Below are 16,700 nucleotides of genomic sequence, written 5' to 3'. Positions count from 1 at the left end.
CCATTTTTTATTAGGTATTTCGCTCATTTACATTTGCAATGCTATACCAAAAGTCCCCCATAGCCACCCACCCCCTCTCCCCTACCCACCCACTCCCCTTTTATGGCCCTGGCGTTCCCCTGTACTGGGGCATATAAAGTTTGCGTGTCCAATGGGCCTCTCTTTCCAGTGATGGCCGGCTAGGCCATCTTTTGATGCATATGCAGCTAGAGTCAAGAGCTCCGGGGTACTGGTTAGTTCATAATGTTGTTCCACCTATAGGGTTGCAGATCCCTTTAGCTTCTTTGGTACTTTCTCTAGCTCCTTCATTGGGGGCCATGTGATCCATCCAATAGCCGACTGTGAGCATCCACTTCTATGTTTGCTAGGCCCAGGCATACTCTGACAAGAGACAGCTATATCAGGGTCCTTTCAGCATAATCTTGCTAGTGTATGCAATGGTGTCAGCATTTGGAAGCTGATTATGGGATGGATCCCCGGATATGGTAGTGTCTACATGGTCCATCCTTTTATCTCAGCTCCAAACTTTGTCTCTGTAACTCCTTCCAAGGGTGTAAAAATTCCTGAACAGAACAGCAATGGCTTGCTCTGTAAGATCGAGAATTGACAAATGGGACCTAATGAAACTCCAAAGTTTCTGCAAGGCAAAAGACACCGTCAATAAGACAAAAAGACCACCAACAGATTGGGAAAGGATCTTTACCTATCCTAAATCAGATAGGGGACTAATATCCAACATATATAAAGAACTCAAGAAGGTGGACTTCAGAAAATCAAATAACCCCATTAAAAAATGGGGCTCAGAACTGAACAAAGAATTCTCACCTGAGGAATACCGAATGGCAGAGAAGCACCTGAAAAAATGCTCAACATCCTTAATCATCAGGGAAATGCAAATCAAAACAACCCTGAGATTCCACCTCACACCAGTCAGAATGGCTAAGATCAAAAATTCAGGTGACAGCAGATGCTGGCGAGGATGTGGAGAAAGAGGAACACTCCTCCATTGTTGGTGGGATTGCAGGCTTGTACAACCACTCTGGAAATCAGTCTGGCGGTTCCTCAGAAAACTGGATATAGTACTACCGGAGGATCCAGCAATACCTCTCCTGGGCATATATCCAGAAGATGCCCCAACTGGTAAGAAGGACACATGCTCCACTATGTTCATAGCAGCCTTATTTATAATAGCCAGAAGCTGGAAGGAACCCAGATGCCCCTCAACAGAGGAATGGATACAGAAAATGTGGTACATCTACACAATGGAGTACTACTCAGCTATTAAAAAGAATGAATTTATGAGATTCCTAGCCAAATGGATGGACCTGGAGGGCATCATCCTGAGTGAGGTAACACATTCACAAAGGAACTCACACAATATGTACTCACTGATAAGTGGATATTAGCCCAAAACCTAAGATACCCAAGATATAAGATACAATTTCCTAAACACATGAAACTCAAGAAAAATGAAGACTGAAGTGTGAACACTATGCCCCTCCTTAGAAGTGGGAACAAAACACCCTTCCTATTTTTCAATTCAGGGGTGAATTGCAAATCCCAGCACTTGGGATTAAAGGCGTGCGCCACCACCGCCCGGCTTCAGATTCTCTTTTGATGAAAAAGGAGAACCTGGAGACGGATTCTTCCAACCCAACCCCCGCACACCCGAGCTGCTCTACATGAAGGCCTTGAAGATCAGAAAATGGGAACTGAAAATTCTTGATGAAAAATCTGCCTTTTATGCTTTTCAAAAATGTCTTGCCTCTCTCCAGAAAACAAGCATTCCTCACAAAATACAAACATTTTCCAAATGGTTTCTGGGACACTAGCAGCAAACATGAATATGCTAGATCCTGACTCGAGGTATTTCTTGGAGAGAGCCAAGGAGATATCTTGTATTTCATCAAAAGTAAATTCTTATGATTCCAATGTATCTAAGAGAAAGTGAAAAAAGATGATGGACACACAGAATGGATTACTTTGGGAGTTTTGTTGTTGTTTTTTGTTTTGTTTTGTTTCAAGTCAGGGTTTATTTGTGTAGCCCTGGCTATCCTAGAACTACTCTGTAGACCAGGCTGGCCTTGAACTCAAGAGATCTGCCTGCCTCCGCCTGAGGGCTGAGATCAAAGGTGTGTTCCAGCACCACCCAGCTCACAGAATGGATTATTATCCTTGGGTTTTATTTGTTTTTCTTTTTGTCCATAGTTTATTACTGAGCAATTTGTGTCTAAAATAGATAACAATTATAATAATGACAGTGCTGCAGTATACCACACTCCACACAAATGAATATACCCACAGACAGTGGGTAAAATAGTACAAAGGAGAGAGACAGAGACTATATCCACTAGGAAGCTGTATTAGAAAAAAAAAAAAAACTTGCAAAAGAATTCCATACGTTGGTGATAGGAATAGAAAACCTTACAGCCACTGTGGTAAACAATATAAAAGTTCCTCAAGGCCCAGGCGGTGTCAGTGTACACCTCTAATCTCAGCACTAGGAGACAGAGACAGGAATGTCTCTGAGTTCAAGGCCAGCCTGGTCTACAGAGCAAGTTCTAAGATAGCCAGGGCTTCAGAGAAATCCTGTCTTAAAGACAAAACAATTGTAACATATCCATACAGTTCCTAATTTATAGCTAACCCTCTAGCACTGGTGAGATGGCTCATGGGTAAAGGAAAGGTACTTGCTATTGCAAAGCTTGGTGACTTCCTCAGATCCATACAAGTGAAAGTGGATAACCAACTTCTGTAAGTTTTCCTGTGACCTCCACATGTGTCATAGCAAGTACTCAGATGCATGAGTACACACACACACACACACACACACACATATACACATACAAATAGGTGTAACTTTTTTGTTGTGTTTTTGTTTTTGTTTTTTCGAGACAGGGTTTCTCTGTATAGCCTTAGCTGTCCTGGAACTCGCTGTGTAGGCCAGGCTGGCCTCGAACTGAGAAATCCGCCTGCCTCTGCCTCCCGAGTGCTGGGATTAAAGGTGTGCACCATCATGCCCGGCTAGGGGTAATTTTTAAGAGAGAAAAAAATTATGCTAATTGAAAAACACCAGACACTAAAAGTTACAGTTTTGCTCTGTATATAAACTGTCAAAGGTTTATGTGCTAAATGCTTGGTCCGGGCGCATAAGAGTTCAGGGAGGCCTCTGATCATTTCACTGCTGAATTGGGGAAGGATAGAAACCAAAGTTGATAGGAGGGGTTGTGAGGTGGGTAGTGCCCTGGATACCTTGGCGGATACCTTGTCTGTGTCCCACTCCCTGGAATCCATAAATTGAGCAAGGCCCTCAGCCACTCTGCTCTGTGTCAGCACGGGCCCCTCCACAATGGACCATGAGACCAGGAAATGAAAATCCTCCTTCTGTTCATCTGCTACAGCAACAGAGCTAACATGGTCACTATCATTATGTGACTCCATATGAATTATCATATGTGGATAATCCAGAGCAAGCAAGTCCCTGGAGACCCAAGACAGACTAGCCATTTTCATAGGTCTGAAGCAGGAAAGGCACCGAGTCACAGCTTTATATGAATGGAGTCTCTTTCAGAGATGCTGAAAACATTGTGGTGGTTGTGCAAGACAGCTTATACTAAAATCAAAACATCAAACTCTGCATTTTACATGCTATAGTGTCTGAACTGCATCCCACAGAAGATATTTTTTTTAAAGGCAACATTAAAATTAGGGAATTTTCACCAAAAAATTCAAGATTGCCTTCCGTTGAAAAAGTTCTGCAGAATCTTCACAAGAGCTAAGGGCTAGAGAGAAGTCCCATCTTGGAGCTCACCGCTGCCACTGGCTGACTCCGCAGGGCAGGAGGGATATATAGTATCTATAGCAATGGTTCTCAACATTCGGAATGTTACAACCCAGTTCCTCAAGTTGTGGTGATCCCCAGCCATGATTTGTGTTGCTACTTCATAAATGCAGTGTTGAGAGTGGTATGAGTGGGAGCACCAGCATCTGTGTTCTCCAATGGTCTTAAGCAACCCCTATGAACAGAGAGGTCTTGACCCACAAGTTAAGAACTGCTAGTCTACAGTGCCTCACTGTAGTCAGGAGTCAATGAGTTAAAAGGCAGGCTTGGAGAGTACTAGGCTTCTGCTCTTCCAGAGGTGCTACTTGGTGGTTCACAACCATCAGGAACTCCATTTCCAAGAGATCTAGCACCCTTTTCTGGCCTCCATGGGTAATGTATTCATGTGGTACATATACGTGCAGATAAAACATTCAAAAACATAAAAATAGTAAAATTAAAACAAAATGTTAAAGGCTTAGAAAAGTACTGACACATGGTAAATAGTAAATGCTGGTGATTTTTATGTTTTATGATCTCTCTTAATGTCCTTGATTTTGTTGTTGTTCAAACAGGACCTCAAGTAGCCCAGGATAGCCTTAAAATCATTCTGTTGTCAAAGCTGCCCTTGCATTTCTGATGTCCCTGCCTGCACCTGAAACATGCTGGAATTACAGGCATGGCCATAATGACAAAGCCCCTTGTCTTCTTCTTACAGAGGTCTGAGAATGTACTTTTCAACTGCTTCATTGAATGCTTTTACTGATAAAATTCAGCATGTGACACTGCAGTCCAACAGCAAAAAAAAAAAAAAAAAAAAAAAAAAGAAAGACAGACAGACAGACAGACAGACAACAGTCAAAACTTTCAAATCAACAAGCCAAATATCTTATGCACAGACTGATGAAAGTTCTGGAAACACACATATGCACGGGGTGGGGGGGCAGCCTAGATGACTCTAGGCAGTGGGGCGTGGCAGGCAACAGACTTAATTTTTTATCCTTATGCACAAGGGACAGTCCAGGTCACTCGAGACTTGCACGGAAACAGGTAACAAGTTTTAATTCCTTACGCTTAAAGGGACTTCATATGCTATCTATATTTTAAACAATACTCTTAGAGTCAGGTGCCTCTAAAAGCTATTTTTTAAAAAAAGATTTATTTATTTTATTTTTTATTATATGTGAATACACTGTAGCTGTCTTCACGCACTCCAGAAAAGGGAGTCAGATCTCATTACGGATGGTTGTGAGCCACCATGTGGTTCCTGGGATTTGAACTCAGGAGCTTCGGAAGAGCAGTCGGTGCCCTTAACCACTGAGCCATCTTACCAGCCCTAAAAGCTATATTTTTTTTAAGATTTATTTATTTATTATATGTAAGTACACTGTAGCTGTCCTCAGATACTCCAGAAGAGGGCATCATATTTCATTAAGGATGGTTGTGAGCCACCATGTGGTTGCTGGGATTTGAACTCAGGACCTTTGGAAGAGCAGTCGGCGCTCTTAACCACTGAGCCATCTCACCAGCCCCCTAAAAGCTATTTTATAAAAGGAGAAACTAACCGAGGCTTTTGGGAATGGTCACAAAGCTCCACCAAGGGAATAGCCACAGCATGGTTTCTAAAATCAGAAGCTCTTTCTTCTGCTCCCAGACATGGACATTACTTGTACTGTTCCGAAAGACCATTTCACCTTCCTCTCCCTTCTCCCTGCACCACAAGGCATCCCAGGGTGCTCAGCCAGGCCAGCAGTGCCCCTCACTTCCCAGCCCATTCACTTTCTCGCCCCCTCACCCATGCCCTTTATAAACTCTGCTCTAGTAAGTTGACTACTGTGTCCAAGACATGAAATATTTTATAAATACCATTATCTCTTTATTTCTTTATAACATCCTTATTCTTTTTTTGTTTTCTTTTCTTTTGTTTTTTTTTTTTGTTTTTTTTTGTTTTTGTTTTTGTTTTTGTTTTTTTTTTTTTTTTTTTTGAGGCAGGGTTTCTCTGTATAGCCCTGGCTGTCCTGGAACTCACTCTGTAGACCAGGCTGGCCTCGAACTCAGAAACCGGCCTGCCTCTGCCTCCGGAGTGCTGGGATTAAAGGCGTGCACCACCACACCCAACTCACATTTTTATTCTTTATTGTGTCTCTGTATGTATCTATGGTGTATATAAGTGTGTGTGCCGTGAAGGTCACAGGTTGATACTACATGTCTTACTCTATCAGCATCTACCCTGGCATTTTTTGAGGCAGCAATTGTCACTAGACCTGGAGCGCACCATTTCAGCTAAGACTTCGCAGGCAGCAAACCCCAGAATCTGCCATCTCTGCATGCCAGCACCTGATCACTGTTGGAACTTACAGAGCACACTGCTTCACCTGACTTGCTGCATGCTTGCTGGGTACGAACTGAGGACCTTGGGCTACCAGCTGATCCAGCTCCCCATCCTACTATCACCTTTTAGTCATTATTTCTTTCTTACTTGCTTGCTTGCTTATTTATTTTAGGTTGTGGTAAAATTCACATAAAATAAAATTCACCATTTTAAAATGTACAACTAAAGGCATTTTATCACATTCACAGTATGGTGTAAAAAACATCACAATGTTCCAAACATTTTACCACCCACAAGGAAACCTCAAACCCATAAGGATATTTTCCAAGCTTCCTTTGTCCCCTAAAAAATACTACCTCCATAGATGTGCCCATTTGAGGTATCACATATGAATGGAGCTGTACAATGAGTAGCCTTTAGTTTCTGGCTTTCTTCATCTAGCACAAATTTTCAAGATACATATGTTGGAGTACATGTCAGTATTTTGTTCCTCTTAGGGCTAAATAATGCCGTATTTCCCTCTGGTCCACAGTTTCACTTTCTATGGACTTAATTATTAACAGTCAACTTCTGCCTGAAAATAAATGGAAAGTTCTAGAAATAAGCCATTTCTAAGTTTTAAGCTGTGTACTGTTCTGAGTGATATGATGAACTCTCCAATCCTTCCTCAGCGGCACCCCCAGGGTGAAAACCACCCCTCCATCCAGCTGATCTGCTTGTATATACTACCTGCCTGCTAGTCTGTACCTGTGGAGGTAAGCTATTGGCACAAAGCAGAATCTCACGACATAATCTAGTATGACTCTAATAGTTTTATTTAATAACATAAGCCATTAATGTTTTACAAATCATGGAGGATGCCTTATGGTCTCAATTTTATCCCTCACCATTTTGAGGTCTAGCACACTAAGCTAATACAACAGTCACTGTATAATTAGGCTCAGTGTTCTAAAACACCTTGCTAGCTGTAGCCTATCTGACTATGTACTACCATAGCTCCAATGGTTCTATTAACAGAGAGCTGACATCTGTCATGTACTTCTCTTAGGATACAAGTTAAAGCCCATTCTATGGTCTCTAAAGTCATTTCCTGTTCCCTGCCTACCTTCATACACTTTCTCCTAAGCACTCACTCAGAGATGCCTCTCTGTCCTATACAGCCCAGGCCTGCCTCTGCCTTCTTTCTCTCATTCAGTTGTATTATCCCTCACAGAACTCATTGCTAAGACACGGGCATGGTGGGACAAACTTTTAATCCCAACACTCAAGGAAAGCCTGGTCTACACAGGCTGGCAAGAGCTACAGAGTAAGTCCTTGCCTTTAAAGCCAAAGCAGAATGAGAGAGGGAGAGAGAGAGAGAGAGAGAGAGAGAGAGAGAGAGAGAGAGAGACCAAGAGAAACAAGACAAAGAGAGAAACAGAAAGAAACTTCTAAACATAAAATAAAGATCAACTATGTGTAGTAACATTAACTCAGTTTAGTCATTTCATGGTATGCATTTCAAAGCCATATACTATATATACCAAATACATGTAATTTTTAATTATTGGTTAAAAATGTGAATTCGGTAAGAAGACCGTGTATTATTTTGGATTATTAAGTTATCTATAGTGCCTAAAAAAGAGCATAACATGTAAAGTGCCCTCTATAAATAACACCTGAGAGAAAGAGACTGCACGTGAAGGAGCTGGCCCTTGAGACGCACCCTGGGCCTGACACGTCCTCACAGTTCCACCTGGCCCAATGACTGGTTTCTGTTTGCTCAGTACATCTGTGAGCGTACAACTCTTCATTCCCTGTCCCTTCTTATTTACTTCTTGGTGTTGTATGAGTCTTTGCTACAGCATCATAAAACACGTCCATCAGTGAATATTCAAGTCATGGAAGTTATCCCTACTCTTCTCCTCTTCCTCTAACAGATAATCTTTGCACACAGAAGTTATCTCAGCATTAAAAAGCTTCTCCGGCGTTTTTCAAAATGTTTTTTTTTCCTCCTTGGACCCCACTACAGCCAGCAATCAGCCACCATGCAAGAAAAGTCCTGTCCCCTCTTTTCGGCACCTCCCTAATATTTCACAATGAATACCGTACATTGTGATAACAATCCTGGTCCTTCATCAGAGAGCTGTCAGAGCTGACTGAATGCTTGTTGTTTTACATGCAGAACTGCCACCTTCCTAAAGCTCTCACATGCTGGCTTGGTAAGAGAGAGAGTGTTATCTCTGCAGATAAACATGCAGGTTGTACAGCATGTTTCCCACTTTTGCTACAGTAGCTTAGGACCTGATGAAGCAAGCATTTGTAGTTCAAGTATGTGCTCATCTATTTCTGAGATTGAAGCTTCTCTAGTCCTTCCTGTCTGCCTTCTGTTCTGCAGTTGAATTGTAACTTATAAGCCTCCACTTCCCCACCCCACTTCCTTCAAGGATAGAGAGAAGGGAGGCATTTTATCACTAATCTAAACTCTTCCAAGCCGTCCAGGGACGACGGCACATTAAGAAAAGGCATCTGACACCAAGCCTCACACCCTAAGTTAGTTCCCCAGGCCCATGTGATGGAGGAGGAGAAACAAGTCCTACAAGCTGTTCTCTGACTTCCATGTGACCCATGTGTACACACACACACAAGACAGAGTAACACACAAAGAAACATGTCATAAATAAATGTAACAAAAGCAACAACAACAACAAAAAAAAACTAAGCTCTTTCAGGATTCCTTACCCTTTTTCCAAATTCTGTGAAGCTCTGTCATCTGGCCAAATGCCAACTGCACTTTGTACTGAGAAGCTATGCTAACTATGACCGCTGTGACTGTGAGACACAGGACTGCCTCGAGTCGCAGAGTTCCCTGTCAGCCTGGAAAGGCCTCAGGTGCCCTAAGTATGCCTGACTCTTCTGTCTGTCAGTCTTGCTGAGGACTCTCCTTTAGCAGCTGCTCTCTGCTGTGTGGGGAGGGAGTAGGTGGGGCTCAAGCTTGGAGCTGGCCATGGGGCTGGAAGACACAAGAGCATACATACTCGACAACGTCCTATGGAAAGGGTGGGCACAGTTTAGCAGAGAGCTAGGAGTCCTGTCTCTAAAAACTTCCTCCAACAGGCCAGGAGGTGGTGGTGCAGGCCTTTACTTGTAGCAGATAGGTTCCTCAAGTTTTGATAAATGTATGCAAGCGGTGCTGGACAGGAGCTTCTGAGCTAAGAAGCAAATGCCCAACAGCACTACTGTCTTCCTTACATCCACTGTCACTTAGCACTCAGAAGTTCATGATTCTTCAAATACTCCAATTGTCACCCTTTGGTGACACTCAAATTGTACTAGAACTGGAAGTAACGCATTCATCCAGCTCTGCTCCATCAGAAGAGTCAGTTACCTTTTCTTCAGGTGCAGGCCAAGACTCCGCTGGTCGGTTTACCAGTGAATCTTCATCTGCTGCAGCTGTACAAGTCCTTCCTTCTTAATCTGTTCAGATTAAAAAGAAGAAGAAGGTGGCAAAGGACTGAAATAGTGAACACAAAGCTAGTCAGAAATCTACAATCTTAGTTTTAAGTTATCACACGTTTTAAATTATTACATGTGTTCTGTGGACCCAAACAGCTAAAATTTCAGGCACTTTAACAAGTCTTCAACAAATGCAATTTATTTTTATGATGAACTTAAATTCACTAGATTTACAATAAACCAAGAACAAATGCTGGGCGTAGTGGCGCACGCCTTTAATCCCAGCACTCGGGAGGCAGAGGCAGGAGGGTTTCTGAGTTCGAGGCCAGCCTGGTCTACAAAGTGAGTTCCAGGACAGCCAGGACTATACAGAGAAACCCTGTCTCGAAAAACCAAAAAAAAAAAAAAAAAAAAAAAAAAAAAAAAAAAAAAAGGAACAAACAACTATTCAATATGTCCAGAGTCAACATCTTTGGGCTTAAAAATCACTGTATGAATTTCCACTAATGAGTTTCCACTTAATGTTTAATGCTGCTATTTGAAAGCCTACACCTATGAAACCTGTCAACTTATACCTTTAAAATAACAGACACATACTGACTATCTGGAAGGCTCACTCTGTTCTTTATGATTCAACAAGATGTAAAAACAATGCAGTGAGGTACAGAGTCAAAGGACTGATGACTAACAAACTGATGCTTAAAAGGTGGTACTCAACCTAAGAAAGTAGGAAAGAGCAACAAATAGTGGCAACAGCCCAGCTGTGAGGCGTGTCCTCTCAGACTGTACCACAGGCAGTTCAGGCAGTTTATTCCCAGCATACAGGAGGGAGATTTCTGTGCGTTCAAGGCCAGCCTGCTCCACAGAGTGAGTTCCAGGACAGCCAAAGCTATGTAGTGAGACCCTGTCTCAGAAACCACAGGCAGGTTGATTTCCTATGGAAAATGCACTATGAATGTATTTCTGCTATCATTTCTACTGGCTATATGACAAGGTCAGTGGTGAGAAAACTGTTTAGTCAGCTTTCATTTTCACACGTTTCAAAATGTGCATATTTCTATGCCTTCAGATGATGAGAAACTAATACACTATCCCCGAAAGTCAATGACTAAAATTCTGTGTCATACTTTCTCCACTTATTCATAATTACTTTGTAGCTTTTAAATCATAAAGTTACAATCTTCTCCCCACCCCCCTTTCTACAAGCAGCTTTACTTTCATTCACTGACAAAATGCTATTCAGTAATGTTTAAAGCCTCCTTATGGGAGAGATGGTTTCTTCTCCTGATTTCTAATTCTTTGCCAGACTTCTTCCTTTCTTTAAAAAAATTTTGGATTTCCAATTTAGTGTCCTGCTCTGTCTTACTTCTCATAAAAAGCTTCTAGCTCCTTCAATGTCTGTCTTAAGCCAGTTGCTTTCGTATGCAAAAATCTTTACTCACAGTTATCTGCAGAGTACCACAACAGCACAGTCAATAGAGGTGTTAGGTTGGAAGTAGCCCTTCTCCTCTCTGAGTGTTGTTCCTTCAGAACAAACTAGACTGGTACATCAGCTCTCACTTGACCTTAAGTCACCAGGCAGAGTCATTTCTCAATTTTCCAGCATGATACTCCAGCTATTTTCCAAAGCATCCAAGGAGCCACTGGCTCTTAGGTGTGGTGATATCTTTTCTGAGATAAGTTTGACTTTTAAAGAATTCACCTTTTATTAGTCAATATCTTTTTTTATTTGTTTTATTTTCTCTTTTGTTTTTTATTAGATATTTTCTTTATTTACATTTCAAATATTATCCCCTTTCCTGGTTTACCCTCCAAAAGCCCTCTCTCCCATCCCCCCTTCCCCTGCTCACCAACCCACCCACTCCTGTTTCCCTATCCTGGCATTCCCCTGCACTGGGGCATCGAGCCTTCACAGGAGCAAGGGCCTCTCCTCCCATTGATGTCCGACTAGGCCATCCTCTGCTACATACGTCTCTCCATGTGTACTCCTTGGTTGGTGCTTTAGTCCCTGGGAGCTCTGGGGGGGTACTGGTTGGTTCATATTGTTGTAGTCATTCTCTTTGTGTTTTACAGGAAACCTATCTTTACAGAAAAGACGGTAATGGTGTTTTCTAAAATATGCATTTTAAAATACTAACTTTCCTGCTTAGAAAAAGGGTCATGGATCTTTAGTAGAAAACACATACACTTCCCTAAGTTCTCCCATCTGACGCACAACAGCTGTGTGTTCAAAGTGCTGTCATTGTGACCTGATTTATTATTTTTTAAAAGATATTTATTTATTTTAGGTATGTGAGTACACTGTAGATGTCCTTCAGACATACCAGAAGAGGGTATCAGATCCCTTTACAGATGGTTATGAGCCACTTGCTGGGAATTGAACTCAGGACTGCTGGAAGAGCAGTCAGTGCTCTTACCCTCAGAGCCATCTCTCCAGTGTGACCTCATTTATTAGAGGGAGACAGACAGAGGGCTCGTGGCTTGCTCAGAGTGCCCAGCAGAGCAATGTTTCAGACTTGGAACTAGAGTCCAGACCCTCTTTCCAGGACACAAAACTCTTTAAGCCCAAAACCTTGAAACCTTTCTTTACTCAATACCTACTTATGTAACAAGCACTTAACTTTTAGTGATTTTTTTTAAGATTTATTTATTTATTATATATAAGTCCACAGTAGCTGTCTTCTGACACTCCAGAAGAGGACATCAGATCTCATTACAGATGGTTGTGAGCCACCATGTGGTTGCTGGGATTTGAACTCAGGACCTTTGGAAAAGCAGTCAGTGCTCTTAACCACTGAACCATCTCTCCAGCCCTTAGTGATCCTTTTATATGAAGGTTTGTTAGATGTAGAAGAGGAAAACCTACCAAGAAAAGACAGTGCTTGAGTTTGGAAAAACAAAACAAAACAAAGCCGTCAGAAATGCAGGCTCCAATGTATTACTCCTTACAGGTGCTGCCTCACCTCCAGTGAACCTCTTCTCTAATCATAAATGTATTATGAGGCTAGATTCCTTGTCACAGCCTAGACCAAACACAAGGCCTCAACCCAAGACACCCAACCTATTCTCCTTGGAACCAGGAACTGGGAGAAATTTAGTTTAGTTTAGGCTGGGATAGCCCATGTGGTTACTAGTCTACAGGAAAAGGCCAGTCAGTAAGGAGAAGATGAAAGAATAAGAAATACAGGGGTCAGATTGAATTGTCCAGAGAAGCCTCTGACCCCTGGCAACTGGAAAACAGTCTCTCCCTGGAGCAGCAAGGACAGGCTTGGCCTTTCCTTTCCATAGCATTGTCCCCAAAGTCCTTCCATTCCACAGCTCCCAACACTGCACTTTACCACACAGAGCTCTCTCCTTACAAGCAGGTTTGTTTTTTCTCAACTGATTTTTGGTAATTGCAACAACAACAAAAAATCTTGTCGACCCAGATGTAGCTGTCTCTTGTGAGACTATGCCGGGGCCTAGCAAACACAGAAGTGGATGCTCACAGTCAGCTAATGGATGGATCACAGGGCTCCCAATGGAGGAGCTAGAGAAAGTACCCAAGGAGCTAAAGGGATCTTCAACCCTATAGGTGGAACAACATTATGAACTAACCAGTACCCCTGAGCTCTTGACTCTAGCTGCATATGTATCAAAAGATGGCCTAGTCGGCCATCACTGGAAAGAGAGGCCCATTGGACACGCAGACTTTGTGTGCCCCGGTACAGGGGAACGCCAGGGCCAAAGGGGGGGAGTGGGTGGGTAGGGGAGTGGGGGTGGGTGGGTAAGGGGGACTTTTGGTATAGCATTGGAAATGTAAATGAGCTAAATACCTAATAAAAAATGGAAAAAAAAATCTTGTCTAACAAAATAACAGATTTTATAGTAACAAGAAGGCAGATTTCATCTGAATGATAAAGCAAACAAAAAGACACTCAAGGGTGTGGAAATGTACTGTCATTGACTTTAAACAGACAGGAGATCCATGCTGATACACAGGCAGTGTTATACTGACTTTCACAGGGAAAAGACGACTAACATTGCTATTATGTCCCCTTCAAGATGTTGATCACTTCTTGTAATATGATACAGTCTGTCAAAATTACGCAACTCTTGGCAAAGGAAGAAATAGTAAGCTATACCAAGATGGTGTTGGTTTGAAATATTAATAGAACAAGCTTCCTTACTGTTTCTTAAAGCATCTTACCCTCACAGCAAAGGCCAGAATGTTAATGTGAGGCTGGTGCTCTATGCACTGGAGGAGGCATGGAGAAGCATGGAGACGCATGGAGAAGCATGGAGAAGCATGGAGACGCATGGAGAAGCATGGAGACGCATGGAGAAGCATGGAGACGCATGGAGAAGCATGGAGAAGCATGGAGACGCATGGAGAAGCATGGAGACGCATGGAGAAGCAGGCTGCACAGGCTGAACCCGCGGCAAGCACAGCCACCATTCCCACCTGATCCCTTTTCTAAGTTAGAGCTGGAAAAAGTCAAACATTGAAAGCTCACCCCAACCTCTGTCCTACACAGAAAAAGACTAGAAGACAATTAGTTTTCTCAGACTGACTGGTGCATTCAAATAGACACTCTGAGGGTGTGTTCCATCCATCAGAGAGGGCCTGCCCCTAGAGCAAGCCAAGTATTTTGTGGCATACTAGTTGTGACCCGTAATTCCCAGGTTGTACTTTCTCTCCATCCTTTGATTCTAACACACACAACCCACAGGTTATTGTTGTTGATGATGATGATGGGTTGGTTTTTTTCCCATGCTGATCTCCAGGGAAAATAAACACAGATTTGTTGCTAGCATTTAAACACTGGGAAGTATCACACAAAATTTGTTTTGGAAAGTACAAAATCTGGCTACAGAAGCAAGCCCTCCTGCAAGGGTTACTGCCTGGTACTGCACTGCAGGCTGCCTCTCACAACGGGCACACTTTGCAAACTACTCACTTGGCTGTTACACCTGTTTTCTCTTAAGTCTGCTCCTCAAAGGAAGCTATGATCTGCACCTCTTGTCTACACTGCTTTCCTAAGAGTCTTGTCTCAAATGAAAAAAACTACAATCCAAAACTCAGGATTAGGTTTTACCTCAGCTGAGGTACAGACACAGCAGGTTCATCCCAGGAACTATGGACTAACACGGCGCCCAACTTACTCTCTTCTGCCACCAGTGGCCCTTACTATCAACCTAGCTGCGTTTTTTCCTTGGGAAATCAAAGTGAAAAACGGAACCATGCACTTTGTGAAACCTAGAGATTTCCCTCTCCAAAAGACAAGTAGAGACCAAGCAAACTTAATAAGCCATAGGATTGCTCTCTGATCATCCACTCCCCCAGGCACAAAGTGTAGAAATATACCATGCTGAGAAAACATAGTCAGCCAGGCGTGGTGGCGCAGGCCTTTGATCCCAGCACTCGGGAGGCAGAGGCAGGTGATTTTTCTGAGTACAAGGCCAGCCTGGTCTACAAAGTGAGTTCCAGGACAGTGAGGGCTATACAGAGAAACTCTGTCTCGAAAAACCAAAAAGAAAAAAGAAAAGAAAACGAAGTCCGTCCACGTGGAAGGATGCCAGCAGCTCTGGTCTAGCTCCAGACATACAGTTCAGTTTCTGTAGTCTGTTCTAGTGCTATATCCACCCTCATGGGACTTGTTCTGTTTGGACTTTGGGCTCTTTGGGACAGGGCTGAAAGGACTCTTAGAGATCCTCCTGCCTCATCCTCTCCAGAGCTGGGACTATAGACATAAAGATCACAGTTTTTAAAAAAGTCTCATTTTCTACAGAGTCTACACAGCTACACATAATTCAGTTGCTCTCAGCTTTCCAACTGATCTCATGCCTTAGCTCTTACACGGGTGCTCAGCCTGGAGCACACGCACATTGCTCAAGCACTCCCTGCTCTGAGCTGCAGTGCTGAACTAAGTGGGCTCTGGTTTCTTTCAGCTGAGAGGTCAGTGAAGCTTTTTTTTCCCATCGAGTCTGACTAGAGTGTACTATTTTACCCTTACTCTTGAGTGTTAACGCTATAATAAATATCCCTGTCACGGATCTCTTTGTCACGTCAGAAGATTACAATTTACAGACGTGTATGACAATAACAACAGCACCTGTAGTAGCTGGCTGAGCGCCTAGTGTATCTGTGTTCTCCTGCATTACCTCACTTCGCTGTCTCTTAGAGACAGTGAGGTACAAACTCATACCATGTTCATTTGCCAGGGAGTTGAAGCTTGCATGGTAAAGAAGCACTCACAAACTAAAGTTGAGCTTAAAATGGCTGTCTCCAATGCCACAAAGAACAGCATTTTTTTTTTTAAGATTTAATTTTACTAATTGGGGTACAGTACCTGTGGAAGCCAGGCGAGGGCATCAAAATCCCTTGAAGCTGGAGTTCAGACAGTTCTGAGCTGAGGTGGATGCTGGAAAGTGACTGCCGGTAAGAGCAGGAAGCACTGGGAAGTGATAAGCCATCTCAACCATCCAACAGCAGTTCCTGTTTCTTGTGTGTGTGTGTGTGTGTGTGATTGAATTTTGTAAATTATGTATACATAAGAAATTTTCTTTATTCTTCCCTTGATGGACACAGATCCATCTAAGTGTCTTAGTTGATATTTATAATATTGACAGTAACATGGAATGCTGATATTATTTTAAATAGATTGATTTAAGTTCTAAAATACAATTTCTTTTTTTATTAGATATTTTCTTTACTTACATTTCAAATGCTATCCCGACAGTTCCCTATACCCTCCCCCCGCCCTGATCCCCTACCCACCCACTACCACTTCTTGGACCTGGCATTCCCCTGTACTGGGGCATAAAAAGTTTGCAAGACCTAGAGGCCTCTCTTCCCAATGATGGCCAACTAGGCCATCTTCTGATACATATGCAGCTAGAGACACAAGCTCTGGGGGTACTGGTTAGTTCATATTGTTGTTCCACCTATAGGGTTGCAGACCCCTTCAGCTCCTTGGGTACTTTCTCTAGCTTCTCCATTGGGGCCCTGTGTTCCATCCTATAGATGACTGTGAGCATCCACTTCTGTATTTGCCAGGCACTGGTATAGCCTCACAGGAGACAGCTATATCAGGGTCCTTTCAGCAAAATCTTGCTGGCATATGCAATAAT

At 42.7% G+C, this 16,700-nt stretch overlaps 1 protein-coding gene across 1 annotated transcript in view; it reads right to left on the bottom strand.

Moving 5' to 3' along the window:
* Positions 1-16,700, bottom strand: part of Atxn7 (ataxin 7) — a 146,034-nt gene that overhangs the window by 102,702 nt on the left and 26,632 nt on the right. Inside the window, exon 2 of the mRNA XM_006518017.3 lies at positions 9,520-9,608. The gene's annotated coding sequence lies outside the window, so the exon portion shown is untranslated. The remainder of the gene's footprint in view (positions 1-9,519; positions 9,609-16,700) is intronic.

The sequence above is a fragment of the Mus musculus genome, chromosome 14 (genome assembly GCF_000001635.26).
Source record: "Mus musculus strain C57BL/6J chromosome 14, GRCm38.p6 C57BL/6J".
Taxonomy (NCBI): Eukaryota; Metazoa; Chordata; class Mammalia; order Rodentia; family Muridae; genus Mus; species Mus musculus.
This window is presented reverse-complemented; position numbering and strand designations above follow the sequence as displayed.